This window comes from Coffea arabica, chromosome 10e (assembly GCF_036785885.1).
Source record: "Coffea arabica cultivar ET-39 chromosome 10e, Coffea Arabica ET-39 HiFi, whole genome shotgun sequence".
NCBI lineage: Eukaryota > Viridiplantae > Streptophyta > Magnoliopsida > Gentianales > Rubiaceae > Coffea > Coffea arabica.
Window position 1 is genome coordinate 41892592 of NC_092328.1, and position 20314 is coordinate 41912905.

A 20314-nucleotide genomic window follows, 5' to 3' on the forward strand; every position below is an offset into this window, starting at 1 on the left:
AAATATGTTGTCAAATAGTTATTAACTCCATTAACAATGTGTCTCTACAAATACCATACACTTAAAATTAGTCTCTTGAATTATGAATCTTTATTTTTTGTAAAGTGTATAAAAATTTTCATTCCTTGCAAATTTTAATTTACAAGTTTGGATTCGTGTAAACATAATCCCATAAATACAAGGATTTAGTCAATCCTTGGATGCCAAGATAGTAACAGTAGGAATTAGACTTTTTAATGTTTTTCAACTTTTATTCATCAAATTCAAATTCCATTTGCTAAGAAGATTTATTTTTTCCCTAATCTAATCATAAAGTTTCTAAAGCTATAGAATATGTGATTAGAAATTTTTGAGGAAAAGAGAGTAAATTTATTATGGAAAATATGCTATAATAGTAGGCATTACATCAAAATGAGCCTCTTCTAGTTAAATAATAGGCTCTAAACAATAAAAATCATGTTTAGCAAGAAAAAAAACCATCCACATTAACTTAGAGAATTTTTGTACTCTTAGAAAGAGGTGGATGCCATACTTCATTGCAATAACTCTTAGAAAGAGGAATTTTATATTTATATTGAGTTTCATAAAGTTTAATCTAAATAGGTCCTAATATGAGTCTTGGTGGCTTTATGAGAAAACCCTCAAAAGTAGCTTTTTTTTTTCTATAGTTTAGAAGCTACAAGCAAATCTTTTTTTGAGTTATACCATCTTAACATTTTTGTTAAAAAATGCTATGGATCATATTTTCAAACAATTGAAAAAAAATCTCTCAAATATTATCAAACTGTCAAATAACTCTCATGTAGTCCTTGCAAATTTGTAATAAAGGAGGCAATGAGTATTATGTGTCTTCATTCCTTTGCACCTGTAACAATCATTGTGGATGCTTGACATTCATTTAGTATGAATTTACGTTTTTGGCAAGATATTCTAACAACCTTTCCAAAGAAATAATTTAACCTTTGGGGGAAATTTTAGACTCTAGAGATTTTTTTTTTGAAAATAGCCTTTTCTGTATCCTAAATAAAATGATGTTGTACTATTTATAAGTTGATTTATTTGCATTAGACTCTACTATTCAAATTGGACTGAGTAATTACTATTAGAATTGAAATGCTTATCAATTCTTCAGCCAAGATGGCAGAAAGGTATGCTATAGGCGGCCTCTCTATTTTGCCCTAAAAATAAACTTCCAATCAGTTTAGTTTTCCAACAACCTATGCTTTCATGATCAATTAGATCCTAAACTTTTCCATAAGTTGAAAAGACTAGTATGTTTGTGATCATTTGAAATCATAAGGTCCTGGGATCCATGAGTTTGTCCAAACATTTATCTGATTGTCATCTTCTATTCTCCAAGGAATACTTTGCATTAATACTTCTTTGGCCTCTCAAATATATTTTCATCCACATGAAACATCAAAACATTCACCAACTGCAAGAAAAAAATGATTAAGAAATATTTTCCCCAGGCCTTAAAAAAGTTGGGAAGGAAGGGAGTATAAGTGAGGGGTCTCGAGTTCGAGAGCTTCAACTTACACTAAAAAAAAAACTATAAAAAAGTTGGGACAAGTTTGGATTCTCTAACCTTGCTTTCCAGTTAGAGAAAAGTTAAGAGTAGAAATATTCCTAAAAATGAGTCATCCGACAATCTTAAACCTATAAACATTTTTTTCAATTAATTCACCATAGAGCGTGATCACTCCCAGTATTGTCATTTCACCAAAATTGTCAAATAGTGAAAGTATACTCTTTAGATGTTGCATTTGGCAAAAGAACATAGATATCAAATGTTGCATTTGACAAAAGAACATAGATGTCAAGTAAGTTGAATTGGCTTGTGCAATTCCTTTCATTAAAACTTCTTTTTCAACCAGCGAAAGTATTATTTTATAACCATTAAATCACTTATAAACTCTCTCCTAAACAAGGCTAAAATTTTCTTTTTTCTTTTGATCATATAAGGATGGGTAAGATACTTTTGAATCTCATCATTTAACTTGAACTGTACACTTGTTTTCTACCACTAGGATACAGTTGAGGAGGTTTTGAGAAAATTAGATTTAATTAACAAACGTTAAAAGATTTGCTGTAAAAATTTTGAGAGCAATACTCACACACATGAGTGATCAGTGGTTTCTCCTTCTCCATTTTTGCTTTGCCTTTTCCTTTGATCTCCCTTAGTCCTCCCTTATTTTTTGTAGCTAAGGTAAACCAAAATAGCATTCTTGTTGTCTCCTTTGACACAATCTTAGTGGACTAGATTGGGGATGATTATGAGCTTTTCTGACAAGGTTAATCAAATTTAGGTGTTTTAACAAAACCAACAAATAAATAAAATACAAGAAAAATTAGCTTAATAAAATAAAATTACATGGTAAAAAAAGAACCAAGTTAATAGCGTCTTATGCTTTTATTTTTGTATTGCTTCAAATGATTCATGATTCAATGTTTGTGGGTGTTTACTTGAAAAATCATATTTTATTGTCCCTTTTTTTTTTAATCTTAAGCCTAACAAACCTGGGCAGTGGTATATTTGTTAGCATGTAGGTTTCTCATTGCTACTTTGGAGGAGCTGGTTTGCCATTTTAACTTCATGCGTAGAAAGGATTATGGTCGCCAAGGGAATTATTATTGCATTAAGTATTTGAATCACTTCAAAAATAGTGACCATAAGTGCTTGTGCCACGCTTCACCTAGTTCAAGGGGTGGCTATTACTTGGGCTTTACCCATGTCAACCTAGTTAAGTAGCTTTAGTTAGTCTTAATTTAGCTTTCTGAGATTTATTATTGTGCTTTTCTTTTTTGACGAGTGTTTCTAAGCTTATTATTGACAGTGCTTTCCTTTTTATAAGTGTGCCTGTGTTGAAATGGATGGAATTTAAGTTCAACAGATACATTTGTTGTTTGGCGTTTCTCAATATGTAGCAAGTAGCTTTCACATAGTATAATGATTATGATAGCTTTAGCTTCTATGCTCTATATCAAAAGGAACTAATTAAGTTCTCGATCTTCCTTAAAGGACCTTTGGATATGAAGGTAGTATTTTTGTGACGACCTTACCACCCCTTAGGGCGAAACCTAGGGTTTAGCGGATCATCTGCTTGGCTCTCGCCAAAACTCACTCACTCACATTAACTTCAGAGATAACAATTCATTAACTAAAGCCATTAACAATCTATCTTACTTAAGTACATCCCAAAAAAAAGTAAAGTTATTCAATCAATTCACTAAGTACAAATAGGATGGCAATTTACTTAAAGCAAGGCTTCAACTCTCGATTTCACTATTCTCCAGTTCCACATTTCCAACCCCTATTAAGGAAAACAAACTAAAGGAGTGAACTTATGCCCAGTGACGGTCTAAGAAAACAGGTGATCTTAAACACACAATTTCACTCATTTAGTAATATTAGAGGAATAACCAATCAATTAATAACAAGATAATTCGTGAAATAATTCTCAACATATAGCACAATTAATATCAAAGGATACAGTACTGATACGGACTCTAGAGGTGGCTCCCGTCTGTTTCCAGACGTAGCACTTAGCTCCATTCAGTAATTCATTCTACAACTTCTTACAATCACTTCACACTCCACCAATCTCCTCCTTATATCCTCCAGAACAATAAACAATCCCCTACAATCATTAATCACTTCGTAACTCCAATAGGCGCCTCAATAAGGGGGTAATACTCGAGTATACCAAACATTTCAGTGCCCAAAATCTTCCAACCTACTCGACCAACCGCTACTAGCTCGAATAGACTATCCAACAGTGGGGTTTAGACCCAGTTCAACCATTGTGATAAAGTACACAATCGGCTTACATTCATGCACAATTCCAGTAACAATTAGGCATTTATCATTTCCACAATTTTCTTAAGTCGAGTGCAATAAAGTATGCGCTCGCCTTTCAGTAAAATAGTAGCAATTGTCAATTTTCACTCTAAACAATTCAAACGTCAATATTCCAACAAGTATCCGTCAACTAGGCACATAACATTTATCATTCATCAAATATTCAATCATTACAAACAAATGTAGAACACTTACCCAAAGTAATTTGAGTTCACTACTCGGTGCTTGGACCCTCCTCCGGTTCTTTCTCAGTTCCTGAGATAGTTATGAACTTATTAGTTTATTTATTATTTTCCCCGATGGTGAAGTTAATGTTCACTTGATGATTTTAGCTAAATGTATATAGGGGCATATAGGTATAGTTCGAGATGTTTAAATGCATACTTATATAGAGGGTTTTCTGATGATCTTAATATTTATCTTATTCTACTACATCAAAGGTTCAAAGTTCAGGTAGCTTTAATCTTTCAAGCCTTAAAGTTCCATATTTTACCAAAATAAAGTAAGGTATACTGGTTATATGGCAATTTACATTTTATAATGAAGATTGTGATTTAGGTTCTAAGGATCATTTAGAAATAAAAGAATCATTTTAGAAATCAAAGTTCTAAATTGATAAATTTTCTAGAGATTGGCAGCTTAGTATTCCTATGAGCTTCCTTGATTTCGTCCTATATTTTGGATGAATTTTCACAAGTAAAACTGTTATAAGATGGTTTGAAGGGGTTTTGGTCAGTTTTGGGTTCAAGTTCCATTTTTGAATTCAAAGTTAAACTCAAAACCTAAGCATTTGTTTAAAATGGTTAGAAATGGTTTTCCAGCAATGGGTAATCAAGTTTCTTACTTTAGTTTGCTATTTCCTTGCTTAAACTTCCTCAAACTAAATGTATATTTTATGATCATTCAGTTATAGATCGCTTTTGGTTAAGATTGAGTTAAAATTTCTAAAGAAACTTAGGAATACAATTGGAATCATTCAATCAACCCAAATCTGCCAAACAGTTTCGCATGCTCAACCTGCTCCCATTTCTTTTCTAAGATTTAGTCTTTTCCTCCCAAATCAGGACAATCACAATGTACAGAGTACAACGGAGGAGTAGGTATGTTTTTTGATCAATATATACATAAATTTCAGGTTACAAGATGAAATCTAAGCTTGGGAAAACATAACAGCATTCTTAGGTTCAAAGTTGAAGTTTCCAACCGTATATCTTCACCAATATTTGATTTAATGCATCAAACATCAACCAAATTCAACATGTATTCACATAAACATTGCAATAAGATTATGTAGCTTCGAAATCCAGCAAAACTTCTCATCAAATTCTAGTTTTAGACCAGAATCACGGTTGATGCTCCATCGGACCGGTTATCAACCTAGTATATAGTTTATCAGTCATTTTATCCTCAGTTGAGCCTCATTAATCGAATTTTCACCAAAGAAAACTTGCATACAACTATAAGTACAGCATACACAAGGTACATAACATGATCTTCCAGTCAATTTCCACCAAAATACCCAGGTCAAAACTAGAAGATTCATCATTGGCTAAGCTGGAAATTTTCCAGCAGCCATGCAGTCCTCCAAACAAGAATTCGAGCCACAAAAGTCAAGCTTTTCACCATAAAAACTGACATGCTTGCTAAGATTGAAGTGTTTTAAGATATATGGAGTTAAAATATGTCAATTTACAACCAAAATTTTAGATATAAAATTAGAAAAATCACAGCTTCTCTCCCACGGGTTCCGACAAAAAATTCCAACAAGTTTCTTCAAGTTTTCATCCAAAGTCACAAACTTTCCACTAGATTCAAAGGTAAAACATACTATATATCATATAAAGAAAGAGATAAGACATATATCATGAACTCCTAGTAAAATTCCTCCAAAATTTCGAATGAAAAACTGTGAAACTAAGCTCTCTTTTCCCCTCGGGCAAAGCTGGAAATTTCTAGCAAGAAATCAGTCTTCAAGTAAGGTTTTCTCTAGCAAAACTCCTCTTTTCTTCTCTCAAATTCAACATGCAACACGTACCAAGGTATATTGAGAGAATGGATGGTGTGGTTAGCAAATTTTACTTCTTTTACCCTGCAAATAAAAGCTAGAAATGCAGAATCAGCTTCACCCCCTTCCCTCTCAATTTTCAAGCAGCAAGTTGCCCAGAAATTTCCAGCTTTTGGATGAACTTTTCTCCAACTAAACCTCTTTTTATTGGTTCTAATTCAATCCAAGACATCACTAACTAAAAGTAGAAGGAAAATGAAGAAGAACTTAGTAAAGTACTGCTTATTTCTTCACGGTTTTGGGCTAAAAAAATTTCTGGTCTCTCTCTCTCGATTCCCTTAGTTAAATAAGTTGAAGTTGTTTCTTGTTTCTTGGATAGCGTTTCACGGTTGAAGAAGGATGGAAGCTTCCAGTTTTCTCTCGGTCTCTCTTCGGTTTTAGAAGTGGTCAAGACAAGAAGCTTCCAGGTTTCTCTTGGTCTCTCAACTCTCTCTTTCTTTTTCGGTTTTAGAAGTGGTCAAGACAAGAAGCTTCCAGGTTTCACTTGGTCTCTCAACTCTCTCTTTCTCTCTCAGTTTCGGAAGTGGTTAAGACAAGAATGAAACTAAAATTGGTGTTTGGGAGGTTTTGTCTTGACATATCTTACATGGTAGGTTAGGTATATTCACATGGCAATTTGGTCATTTGGCAATAATTTTAACTCTTGGCAAGAATCTTGACATTTGTCAAATGCATATATTTTGTGTCAAGACATTATTCAAATATGGCCAAATAATTTTTAGTGGTCACGCTATTGCCCCATTAATTTGTTCTAATTAGTATTATATCCCTAGGGTTTAATCTTGCAATGAATTAGAACGCACTTGAACACATAAGTTACATAAAAACAATTAAACACATATGTCGCGCCGCATTTTTTGAATGAAAAATAAATAATTACGATTACAGGTTTATAAAAATGAATTTTTGATTAATTTTTTTATTGAAAAATGAGTTTTTGATTTTTAAAAAATAAATAAAGAAAATATGCCTAAATGGGACTTTAAAAATGCGACGATTTTGTCCTCAAAATAATAGTTTAAAAAGGATTTTTAATGAAAAATAGGAGTCGCCACTTGGTATTGAGTTAAGGTGTACCAAGTCACCTAAAATTAATTTTAAAGAAAAAGTAGGAAAAACCCTTTTTAAACGACTCCAAGTTTGCGAAAAAAAAAAAAGACTCGGGAGTCACGGTTGAAGAAAGGGAAGGCAAGGATAAAATCCAAAGCACCCTTTCAACCTAACCAAGGCTAGTTGCATGATTTAGTCAAAAATTTTCTTAATTTAACCTAAAAAACTTATCACATTTTGATGTTACTATATGAATGCACCCCTAGACCTAATGAATATCGGAAGGCTCAATATGTCTCTTCGAAATTTAGTTGGTGCAAATCGCATTAATTGCGACGCCTAATTAGTCATGAATATGCAACAATGAGACTTAAAAAAAATAGCAAAATTATAATATACAAATATACATGACCTAAAAGAGAGGGATGCAACATAACGGGTACGGGGGCTAAGATTTGTGACTCAATTTTTCCTTTTATAGAGGGAATACGAGCGTTGCTAAGGCTAAAAAGTCATACTCGTCTATATCACATATTCGAGGGGTATTTCCTAGCTAATCAAGCAAATGATCTAACCTAATTCTAATTTTTTTTAAATGGAATGCACGTCTAAAATGTCATGTTTCGCACATGGGGTAAGGGATATATATATATATATAGGGGAAATATGGGATAAGGGATATACATATGGGGGGAAATATCATGCAAAAATGGTAAGGATCCTAAAAAGTAGAAAATATGCATGAAATGTAGTGATTTGTCACACAAACATAGTCTAACACGTGGACGGTCCCTAAGGGTCTAGCGTTGAACTAGTCCATGTCTATAAATTCTCACTAGTATTGGACTAGTGAGAAATTGGAAAAGAGGGTCACAACTAGCGTCGGACTAGTGTGGAATCGAAAAAATGGGCCACAACTAGTTTTGGACTAATGTGGTGACGCCATGCATTTATTATAATCAAATAAATCATATAGAACATAATAAAAACACAAAAATCACATATAGCACATAATACATAAACATGATATCTAGATGCAAATATCCTAGAAAAGCGAGTAAACACATAAACACACAGGCATGCAAACACATAAACAAATAAAAGCTAATAAAGACCTAACTATTACATTTTGGGGGTCCTAACTACAATCTAAAAGGGGAAAGAATGAAATGAAATAAAATAATAACCTAACTATTACAATTTAACATTTAAATGCCTTTCAAATAATCAAGAATTAAATAACAAAATAAATATACAAAATTAAAACAAATAAAGTGAATAAATAAATAAATGAAATGAAATAAAAAGTATTCAAAAACCATGCAATTACACACATAAAATCACATAGGAGCACATAGGATCAAGTAAAATCAAAATAAAGAGTAGAGTATACCTCCCTTGAATTGGTGACCTAATGAAATGAAGGTACTCTCTTTCTACCCTCCAACAAAAAAAAATGATTATGGTACCAGTTTAATTAACAAATAATCATAAGAGATGAAAATAAACATGAAATTGAACAATTAAAATATTTAAATGAAAGTAAACAACCCATATTCAAGAAATTAAAACAAGCAAGGACCTAATTGAAACAATTGCGGAAGTTTGAGGGGTTAATTTATTATTATTACAAATATTAAGGGTCTAAAAATAAAAAAGAAATTAAGGGTTTAAGATGAAGCTTACCAAAACCAAATGCTAAAATTCAAAAAATAAATGAAAACCCATTTGCTATAATTAAACAGCAAAGTTACCCAAAATTTCACTAAAAATCCAAATCAAAACTATAAATTTATCAAAAATTAAACCTTCGAATTTCATCCCAAAACTCATGAATACATTAAAACATGCCAAAGAAAAATAACATTTTGAAGGGATAAAATTGATTAATTTTTCCAATTTTTTTGCCATAGTAGCATTAGATAAAAATTAAGGGGTCAAAGTACAATTTTAAAAATTTGCATGCAAGCTTCGCGCTTTCTTCCTCATTCACTGGTTTCTTTCTACAACTTCGCAATTTTCTGCGGCAAACTTGCACCTCAATCCCACGCACACATTTCATACAAAAATTCCAACAAAACCCATTATTTTATCAACCAAACTCACATAAACCCCAACTCATCATTTTTAACATAACCCAAGCATGATCGTCTATCTTTAGCAGATCCAACAGAGAGAATCCAGATGAAGAGAGCAACAAAGAACAGATGATATTAGCTTTTGTGTGGAACCATACCTGAAAGCAGTTGGGAACTGGATTTGCGTGAAGAAAATGAAGAGATGCCACCTGGAGTGTTGGTCACGAAGCCAAGAAACTATCCACAAATGGAGCAGCGCTGATGACTGCGCTTTTTTGGGCTTTGGTTAGATCACCTTCGAGACGTTTTCTTCAACTAATTTCTGAACAAAAGTTGTTCCGGTCACTCCCAAGAAAGCGCAGAAGCCAAAAGATCTCACAAAAAACTACAATCGAAGCAGAAATCTAGCCCCAAAGAAGGCTGGTTCGTCAGCCTGGTTAGAGTTTTTGCAGAAAATTTTCCTGCACTTTCTCCTCTCTTTTCTTTCTATTTTCTTTCCCTTTGATCTCTCCGCCATCCCCTTTCTCTTTTAGACCTTTTCCTCGCTTTTTCTGGTTTCTCTTCTCTCTTTCTCCTTTCTTTTCTTTCTCCCGTTTCCTCTTCCTTTTTCTATCCCCAGAAACCCTCTTTTTCTATTTCTTTTGTTTCTTGCCCACCATTTCCTTTCCTGTTTTCTCCTCTGATTCCCTCCAGACTCTCCCCAGGTTTTTCTTTGTTGGTTTCTTCTTTTTCCTTCCCCCTTTTTCTCCTTTTTTCTTCTTGCCCGAAACCCTATTTTCCCTTTTTTTGTTTTTTCCCAGATTTCCTTCAGACTCTCCCCACGGTCTCCTCCTTCCTCTCTCACTCTCCTCAAATGCTCTCCTCCTTTCCCTTCCAACCCTCTTCCTTTGCAGCCTCTCTTCCCTTGCTCTCGGTCCCTCTTTTGTCTTCCTTCGTTTTTTACTTTGTTGCCCGCAGTTTTGCCTTCTTTTCTTGTTTCTTGTTTCCATATTCCCTTTTGTTTCTTCAGTTTTTTCCTTCTCCATCCTCCCTAGCTCTCTTTTCTCTTAGCCGCCAAAAACCCCTTCTCAATATCCTTTCCTTTCTCGGTTTTCCTCTTCTTTTTTTCTTTTTGCTCTTTTTCTTCTTCCCAGCCCCGTAGCCTCTTTTTTGTTTCTTTCTTGGTTTCTCTTTTCCTTCTAGATTTTCCCCGAAGCTCCCCTCTTTCCCTCTCTCGGTCTCTCTTTTTCCCTTTCTTTTCTTTTTCCTGCTCTCTGCCGAAAACCCCTTCTTTTTCTCCCCTTCCCGTAGCTTCTTCCTTTTGTTTTCCTTTTTTGTTTTCAGCTTTTCTCCAAATTTTTCTCAAATCAACAAGTGTCTTGCCACCTAATCGAGCAAGTGTTGTGGTGTCAATAAAAAAATAAGGACACTTGTCTAATGCCTATCCATCACACTTAGCTAGTTTGTATGGCCTCCACCTATCTATTATGCATGTGTTCCACATATTTTTTCTTTTTAATTTTTTGTTTTTCAAAACAAATTTAGGATAAATAACAAATGTTACATTCCCCCTTCTCTTTTTTTGATTTTACCTTGCAAAAATTCATTTTATTTTATTTTACAAAAAATTGAAAAGATAAAAAGATTGGAATTTTTGTAAGAATTTTCTTTTTCCAAAGTTTAATGCAAAAATGTTTTAAAAAGAAAATGATGAACCTAATTTACTAAAATAAATAAAATAAAGACTAACTATCATCTTGGCAAACTTACTCAGCGAAAATGAAATAAAATAAAACAAGAATAAATAATAAAAAAATAAAGCTAAAATTGAATTAAATTAAATTGAAATTTTGGTTTCTACAACGTAGCTGTCGCGCCCCATTTTTTATAAAATAAATAAATAGATAAATGGTTTATAAAAAAGTGAATTTCAATTTGATTTTTGGTTGAAAAATGAATTTTTGATTTAAAAAGAAAATGAAAAACATGGGTCTAAATGGGACATGAAAATGCGACGATTTGACCCAAAATATAGTTTAAAAAGGGTTTATTGAATGAAAAATGGAGTCGCCACTTGGTATCGAGTTAAGGTGTACCAAGTCACCTAAAATGAAATTTTAAAGAAAAAATGGAAAAACCCTTTTTAAACGACTCCAAATCTACGTAAATCAAAGAAAAAGGTTCGGGAGTCACATTTGAAGAAATGGAAGGCAAGGATAAAAATCCGAGGCACCCTTTCGACCTAACCAAGGCCAGTTGCGTGATTTAGTCAAGGATTTTCTTATTTTAACCAAAAGATTTATCACATTTGGACGTGCTATATGAATGCAACCCTAGACCTAGGAGGGTATCGGGGGGTCAAAATTTCTCTTCAAAGCTCAATTGATGCCAATCACATTAATTGTGATGCCCAATTGTGACTCTTTAAAGCGGTCACGAATAATGCAAGAATATGAGACTCTAAAAAGAGGAAAAGGATAAAATAATTATAGAAAATATACATGTCTTAAAGGAATGCATCATGTCAGGTGCGGGGGACTAATGTTCGTGACTCAATTTTTCCTTTTAATAGAGGGAATACGAGCGTGTTAAGGCTAGAAAAGCCAAACTCGTCCATATCCCATATTCAAGGGGCTATTCCCTAATCTAATCAAGCAAATGCACTACCCTAATCCTATTTCTAGAATGAAATGCAATTCTAATGTTATGTATCATACATAGGGGGGATATATATAGGAAAATTAGGGATAAGGGCTATATGTATAAGGGGTACATCATATAAAATGATAAAAGACCCTAGAAAGTAAAATATGCATGAGATGAAGTGATTTTGTCATACAAACATGATCTAACGCGCGAAGGGCTCCTAATGGACTAGCGTTGGACTAGCTCATATTTCTACTTTCTCACTAGCGTTGGACTAGCGAGAAATCGAACAAGGAAAACCACAACTAGCGTTGGACCAGTGTGGTATCGAAAAATGGATCACAACTAGCGTTGGACTAGTGTGATAGCGTCACACATTAATGATAATATCATAAAAACATAATAAAGCGAGTAAACACATAATGTCACATAAACACATAACACATAGGCATGATATCTAGATGCAAGACCCTAAGAAAGCGGTAACACATAGCACGTAAGCATGCAAAACACACATAAGGCAAATAAAGCAAATAAAACTCTAACTATTACATTCGGGGGAAACCTACTACAATCTAAGAGGGGAGGCGGAAAATAAAATTAAATAAAATAAACCTAACTATTACAACTTGGCATTTAAATGCCTTTCAAATAATCAAAAATGAACTAAATTAAATATACGAAATTAGGACGACTAAAGCGAATAAATAAATAGAATGAAAACATTCGAAAGGCATGCAATCAAGCACATGAATCACATAGACACATAGGATCAAATAACGTAAAAAAATAAGGGATAGAGTGTACCTCCCTTGCAATGGTGATCAAATGGAGGAAAAATAGCTTCAAAACAGTAAAAGAGTCAAGGCACCAATTAAATAGTAAAGTATAAACAAAATCATCAAATCCCTCCCAATTGCAACTTAAATGAAATCAAATAATGCATAATTTCCAAGAAAGGTAAATTATTGATCAAATTCCTAAAATAGAAAACTACCAAGGATCCAATTGCCAAAATTAACCAATCACTCAAGTCCAATTAAACATTTTGGGAACTTCAAGGGTCCAAGAGCAAAGAAAGGGCCAAGTGGTGGTTCAAATTGCAATTATTCTAAGACCCAAGTGCAAGAAATTAGAACATGATTGGGCTTTTGTAGTATTGCTAGAAATTAAGGGGAGCAAAGGGCAATTTTTGAAGGCTGCTTTTGCATGCAAAATCCATGCAAACAAAACTACGAGTCAAAGCTTCCTACAATAGCAAACCTTCGGCAGCTTAGGAAAGCTTTCCTCTGCAAATTTCTGTTGCCAACTTCTACCATTGTGTAAGCTTTCGGCAAAACAAAGTTCATCCAAGAACTTCGGACCATCTTCAATTAAAAAACATCTAACATTCCAGATAACAAAATGAAAGCTGAAACCGTTGATTATGAAAGAAAAACTTCAGCAGCCCATGCAATCCACGAAGGAAAAACAAATTTCTGCAACACCTTGCCTTTAAGCTTTCCGCAGCCAACACAAAATCCAAACACCCATTTGTTTTCAAATTCCGATTACAAACCCAAACACGCACAGCTTTAAACTAGACACAAACTGTATACTCACCACTATCCAAACAGGCAGAAAAATTAGAAAGATCTCATGCAAAATTCTGGAAAAAACATGCAAAGACAAAATTTGAAGAACAAAAACTGCTATAACTTTCTTCCCATTTCATCGACACAGACAAGCCAACCAAATATCAGAATTTTTGGGTCAAAAACAAACATTGCAAGCCTCACTCATAACTTAAACCAAATACCAAACCTTTATTACAGGATCAAGGCAGAAAATCTGGAAAAAAGAACGCCAGGAAAAGAAAGAAAAAGCAAAACGGAATGCAGCGAAGGCTTTTACAATGGCAAAGCAAGAGTGCAGCAAAAATTCTTGTCGTTTCTCTGTGATTTTTATAACTTATTAGCGAACTCACAAGATTACATTAGACTTCAAAAGGCCATCATAAAACACGAGACTGAACCATGTAAACTAATAATCCATTCAAGGTTCACTCCAAGTTATGTTCAAACACAGTTTCCTGATGCAAATTCGCTGCTATGAAATTCATAACGGAACCCGGTAACAAAATCCAAGAAGTATCAGGTTTTCAAGCCAAGCAGCAAAATTATGGAGTTCAAGCATCAAGATTCCATCTTGGTACATTTAATGTCAAAATTGGTGCTATAAAACCAGAACTATCATCTCATAAGATGAGCAAGAAAAGTGCAGCAAAAGAAAAGAATAATGCAAGCAAGTTTCTCTTCGCTACAACTAACATCTGAACCCAAACATCACTCTCTAATTTCAAGCAAGCAAAATTTCAGCCACTCGACATCTACACTCATACAAAAAACCTTCTGCTGCAGTTTCATTCAGCCGAAGTCCAACCATGTGGAAAACTCAGACGAACCCCGCTGTAATGATTTCGGCCCATCTATAATCATATTACCCGAATAACATTTTCATTTTTCAGGAGATCTGACCGTATTGCTAATCACAAAAATGCAGAAAAGGAAAAAGCTTGTAGCGAACTGAAGCTAGATTCATCGAAAGTTACTGCCCTTTTTAACCCAACCATCTAATCATCGAATATCCACTTACTCTAAAGCCTTTACATCTCAAAAACATCAGAAATCCCAGAAAGATGAACTACCAGATGTGTGTACGAGGGAGGAACAAGAAAGCAGATGACATGAAACGAAAAAAAACTGCCTTTACCTCAAGACAAGCTCGCTGCTTTTGGAAATGAAAAAAAACCCCAAGGAACGCTTGTTGCAGAAACTCTTAATGCTGATGAAATCGCTCCTTCTTTCTTGGTTTCCTCTTGGTATCTCCCCAGATCTTTTAAGCCGTAAAACCCTCTCTTTTCCCGTTTTTTTTTTAGCTTTGCCCGTTCACACCTTTCTTTTCGGGCCTTTCTCAATCTCTCCTTTCTGTCCAGACTTCAGCCGCCTCTCTCTATGCTCTCTCCCTTTCGCCCCTAGCCGTCCAGACCCCCAGATTCTTTCCCCTTTCCATCAGACCTCAGCCGCCTCCCCTTTTTCTCTTTCCCTCGGTTTCTTCCTGGTTTTCCAATTTTCCTCTCAACCCAGCCGTCATAAGCCTCCTCCCGACCGTAGCTCTCTATTCCCTTTTATATGAAACCATAACCCCTAAACCCTCACCTTAAAGGTGAGGATGAAGGGTTGGTTTCTACCAACAACCTCAGCCATCCGATCCATTGGGAGCCAAGGAAAAAAACCAGAAAAACTCCCGTGAAAATGATCCTTTCATGCCGCTGCATGTGCGGCTTCTTTTCCCTTTTTTTTTTTACATAATAATTTAATACAAAAATGAAAAATAATATTAAGTAAAGAAAAACAACAATTCAAATAAACTCGGATGAGCAAAACTAGGAATAAAAAATAAAACAAAAGACTCAGGTTTTTCCTGTGTTTGATTAATGCTTTTTCCTCTTTTCTCTTTTTTTTTTCCAATTAATAAACAGTAAAAAGAAATAAAACATATTTTTCAAGCATAATTTTCTCTTTTGACCAATTTTGTGCTACAAGTCTTACAATAAAAACAAACAGCTAAAAGGGCTAAACTAATGCAAAAATAAAAACTAAAATAAAACAATAGATAATAATAATAATCTAAAATGCTAAAAGTCTAAAACTAAAATCATGAAATTAACAAATAAACATAGATAAGAATTATTACTAAAAACAACAACAAAGAAAAAAGATGAAAATTATTTAAAAATTTGGTGTCTACAGTAATTAAATCGATAGATAAGTAACATAACACGTTCAAATTTTTAAGTAAAACGTGAAGAGTATGTGTATAAATTTTGGATTCTCACACTACAAACTTCTATTATTCACCTCCCAGGTGGTAAAACAATTAAACACTTAAATTCATCAATAATAAGGTATATATATAAAATTAAAATAAAAGCATGAAATTTACACAAAATTTTTGGGTCCTCACAATTTTAGTGTATCTTAGTTTTATGTGTTTTGTTTCGAATGACTAAATATCTTTGGATTTGTTGTGATTTTTTTTTTTTGAAACCTTTGTCTAGCTATGTTTACAACCATACCCTGTTGATGAATAAAGGAATTGCTTTCATGCTAAGGAAGAAAGAAGGAGGAGGAATTTGGGGAGAGTTATCCCGTGCTGCAAATGTGAAAGTGAGGATTCATCAATTTAGTGTTGAAGAGAGATATATCAAGTTGAACAAATTTACAAGTTGTCAGATCTCCCATTTTGTAGCAAGACTCATTTCTCTCTATCTTGGAAGTTATGAATTTTCTTTGTCTTTTAACCTAATTTCTATTTAAATGAGAAATAAATATTAGACCTATTTTATATTGTTCATGAAGTCCTATAATCTACAATGATTTAGTAATAGACATATGTTAAAAATCCATGGGTTCGTTTGAATAATGTGTTTTTTGAGAATTTATCTAAACTTTTACTATCTACAAGTTTAAAATCCTTGGTTCATTTGACTGGTGTGTTTTTTTTGTTGAAAATTTGTCTCAAATTTTATTATCTACAATGATTTAATAATTGATGCATATTTAAAATCTATGGTCCATTTGGATGGTATGTTTTTAGAGAATTTGTCTAAAATTTTACTATAGATTGTTGTAGAATTTTTATAAAAGTTTTTGTGTTTTAGTGTTTAGGGAATATTTGAAAAACTTTCCTATTTTTTTCCCTTTTTTATTCTTTTTTCCCCTTTCTTTCCTCTCTTCTTTTTCCTCCCTTCTATTGAACCTCACACAGCAGTAGTAGCAATAGTAGATTCCGACGACGGTACTACTGTCAACTGCTACTCTCCACCTCCTCCATTTATCAAAATTCACTAAAAATACACTCTCACTCGATTTTTCATATAGATTTTGTTTCCAATATTAGTTTTCATAGAAAATAAATGAAAAGTGATAAAACTGGCAAAAATAACCAAGTCTCTTCCCTTGCCCTTCCCTGCCATCAACGCTACTTTTTCTTCTCTCTTCTTCCTCGTTGCTGCCATCCCCATCCTTCACTTCCTTTTTCTCTCTCTTCTTTTTGCACTTCCCTCTTCCCCCTTCTTCTTTCTCCCTTACTTCCTGCCCCTTCTCGTGAGTTTTGCTTCCCTTCCCCACCTGATTTGGACTAGATCGTGATCTACAGTAGAGTTTTGGTTTATTGGTTAAGATCAAGGTTTCAAGATTTAGAGGTATTGAGTTCAAATCTATTCTTTTCCATTTCTTAAATTCTATCCACTCTTGTTTAAAAAAAATTTTAAAATCAATCTACAAGTTTTGAAATCATTACTTCTACATTGTGACTAGATTCCATATCATACACTATTATTTTCAAGTTTAAATTGCTACATATAGTTTTGTAATAATTGAGAAATAATTATTTTAGCAATATATAAATGATTGATTAAGAGTATATTATTTAGTATGATAAGGAAAATGTTTCAATATTATTCTTTATTTATATATAAGAAGAAATGAAAAAAATAAGCTAGATGCATGCAAATTTTTTCAAGAAATCACCAATTTGAGAATTAAATAAGAAAACTTTTGACTATATGTCAAGAGTTTTTTTTTTTTAATATGATAGCTAGCACAGTAAATCATGAAATAAGTTTATGAGCAGTACTTTGAGAATGGAATCATAAACCACAAAAAGACAAATGCACGAAATCATATAAACAATAAAAAAAATTAGCACAATATTCTAACAGATTATCATCCTCATTCTTAATATGCCAAATTTGAATTCAACCAACAACTCATGAGTATTTATGAGCTCAATCTTGATCTAAAACTTCAAAGTTTCTCTTGCACCGTGTAATCAATAAATAATTTCTAACAAATCCTCTATAATGCTCCTTTCTTACTAATATAAAAAAGTTTATATTAAGCAAATGAAATTCCAATCATCAAATGAGATGGTCAGTCTATTGCTTTGTCAGACCATCCAAAGGTGTCAATAATTGCATTCAACTCCTTCCATTAGAGAGTATTAACTTCGTTCATCAATTGAACCTTTTTCTTGATATTTAGATGAAGTGCAATTTGGCCGATACCATGTGGTACACCAAATAAAGTCTCTATACTCAAATTTAGTTTCTCTAGTTTTGAATGCATAGAAGTACCACCTCCCTATTCTCTTTCAAATTTTAACTTCTTGTATCTCCTCAAAAAAATATGAAGCAGAAGTGACAACATTTCTCCTCATTTCTTGCTTGTGATAGTGAATACTCTAAATAGTGTTTGACTGAAGATTTCTTCATAGTTGTTGTTAATAGCTCTATGTAAATGAAATATTTCCAAAACATATTTTCAAAGAAAATGAAGTGCAAACTAAAATATTTAAAACAAAAGCGATTTGCAAGATCTAATTAATTATGAAAAAATGAGAAAGAAGACGAATAAGAATGTTTTACAACAATTAATAAGATTAAAGTCCATCAAAGTAAAATTATTATTTCAACTAATTTTGCTATAAGTAAAGGAAAGTATAAATCATGAAATAGTATTTGTTTAAGTTCAATTGCTCCACATCAATTAATATTGCCATTAATGTGAACCATATAATTTTTTTTTATCATTTTTCTAAGTTTAGATTTTCTTCCTATTATGAACATTATACAAATACATCGCATTTTACTCTATTTTTGTAATGGGTGAGAAAATAGAAGTTGTAAACAATTCATGAGTATGATTCAATCTATTTTAGAACATGATGAAATCTACTTACAAACATTTTTGAAATTAATTCAAAGATGATATTGCACAAGCTGATGGGTTTGAACTCTTTTGAGAATTTTTAACTTTTAGAACAAGTACTACATAAGTATTATTTATACATTTAATATCCAAATCACTAGTTAGAAATAATAGGGCAAACCTAATTACATCATCTCCAATGCTGATCATTTTGTGAAAAGAAATGCTTGGAATCCATTGTATCTTAGTGTTTTCGATGGATGCATTTGTTTTTATACTTGCACAAATTCTATATCAGTGAATTGCTGGTCTACCTCCTGTAAAGCACTACTAGGTAATCTTGTTTCTAGTCTCAACAAAAAAGAATTGATCATTTCAACTCTTCGAAATTGCTTCAAAATAACTAAGAGCAATCGGTCATTAATCTTTTATGTTAGTCATTTGGTTATTGTTAGCATCAATAATTCGTTTGATAATATTGTTAGATTTTCTCTTACTATCCCTTTAACACAGGAAATTGGCACCTCTATCTTCTACAAGAAGCCAATATCTCCGCTAGATTGTTTCTTCCAATAATCTTCCTTGCAAACTAGAAAGTGATCAATATTCATCATAAGTTTTGATTTATCAATAGCAAAAGAGTTTTTGCTAATCTATAAGCCTCCTTTTTATGGTTCTTTGGCAATAACCCAAAAGGACCATATTTACCTAATCCTTTACTATACAAAACTCATTTACTTAAAGAAGGTTTATTCAAAATATTATCAACTGGATTTGAAAACGTCCAAATACTCAAGACACTTATTCCATTTAAGCTCAAAGCCAAAAAAACTTTGATTGAATTGCCTTATTGGATGATTGATTTAACTAAAACTCTAATAGAAAAGGGACATGATCATAGTGCAAACTACTAAGTAGATAATTATTATAGTTGGATAGAAGCCAAGCCAATGTACATTTTTGCTAAGCACATTATGTCACATGTGTAAAATATAAAATTAAAATTACTTACCATGCATCTATATTTGTTATGGGTAAGATTAATGAAGATGACTATGAGCTATAATTAAATAATCATGGAAAATAACTCAATCAAAAATGCTTATAATAATTTATTAAGAAATATTAATGAATGTCATTTAGGTTTTTGCGATTGAGTAAATCAAAATTTGATAATATATGTTTTACAATAAATGAACTTAGAAAAAAGATTGCCAAATTATAGTAGGGAATTCTTAAGGATGTAGACAAGTTTTAGATTGGATCTTTAACCAACCAATTGGAGAATATTTTGGGTCAATAAAATCTATTATAAAAACATCAGAGTAAAGCTCAATGGTACTGAGAAAGTGATCAAAATACAGTGTTTTGCCATGCACAAGCATCTAAATATAGGAAGCAAAATCAAATCAATGGTCTCTCTTTTTTTTTTTTTGGTCTTATAGAGGGTTTAAGACTTCAAACTAATACATCATGTAGCAACCAATCTAGGTGTAGTTACACCCATGACATCAATACTCAACAATTTCCTAAACTTATTTGGTAGCGTGTCAAGGAACATGGCTGCAGGTTCCAGCGAGAGACCTAGCTTTGTCAAGAAATCTATGCACATGTTGCCTTTTTGGTATTCATGTTTCTACTTCCACTGCCATGATTTTGCTAGCCAACACTTTATCTGTTCTATGAGAATGTAGTGGTTTCAATCCCATAAAGTATTAAAAGCCATTATTTAAAGACAATTTGGAGCCATTTTTTTAGTTCTAAGCAATTAGCCGAAGCAATCAATGCAGTCCCTAGTAATGGTGCTTGATAGGGTGACTAAAAGAATGAATTATTCAGTTGTGCAAACTTACTCATCTATGGAGGTAATAAAAGTTTCAAC

The 20314-nt window shown here is 32.9% G+C and overlaps 1 long non-coding RNA gene across 1 annotated transcript; it reads right to left on the reverse strand.

Annotated features, from left to right (window-relative positions):
- Positions 1 to 3204: 3204 nt before the first annotated feature.
- Positions 3205 to 10336, reverse strand: LOC140014932 (uncharacterized). Its single transcript, XR_011821685.1, has 2 exons — positions 9214 to 10336; positions 3205 to 8413 (listed from the first exon to the last, which is right to left on the reverse strand). It is a non-coding gene; the product is annotated as an uncharacterized lncRNA (long non-coding RNA).
- Positions 10337 to 20314: the final 9978 nt, after the last annotated feature.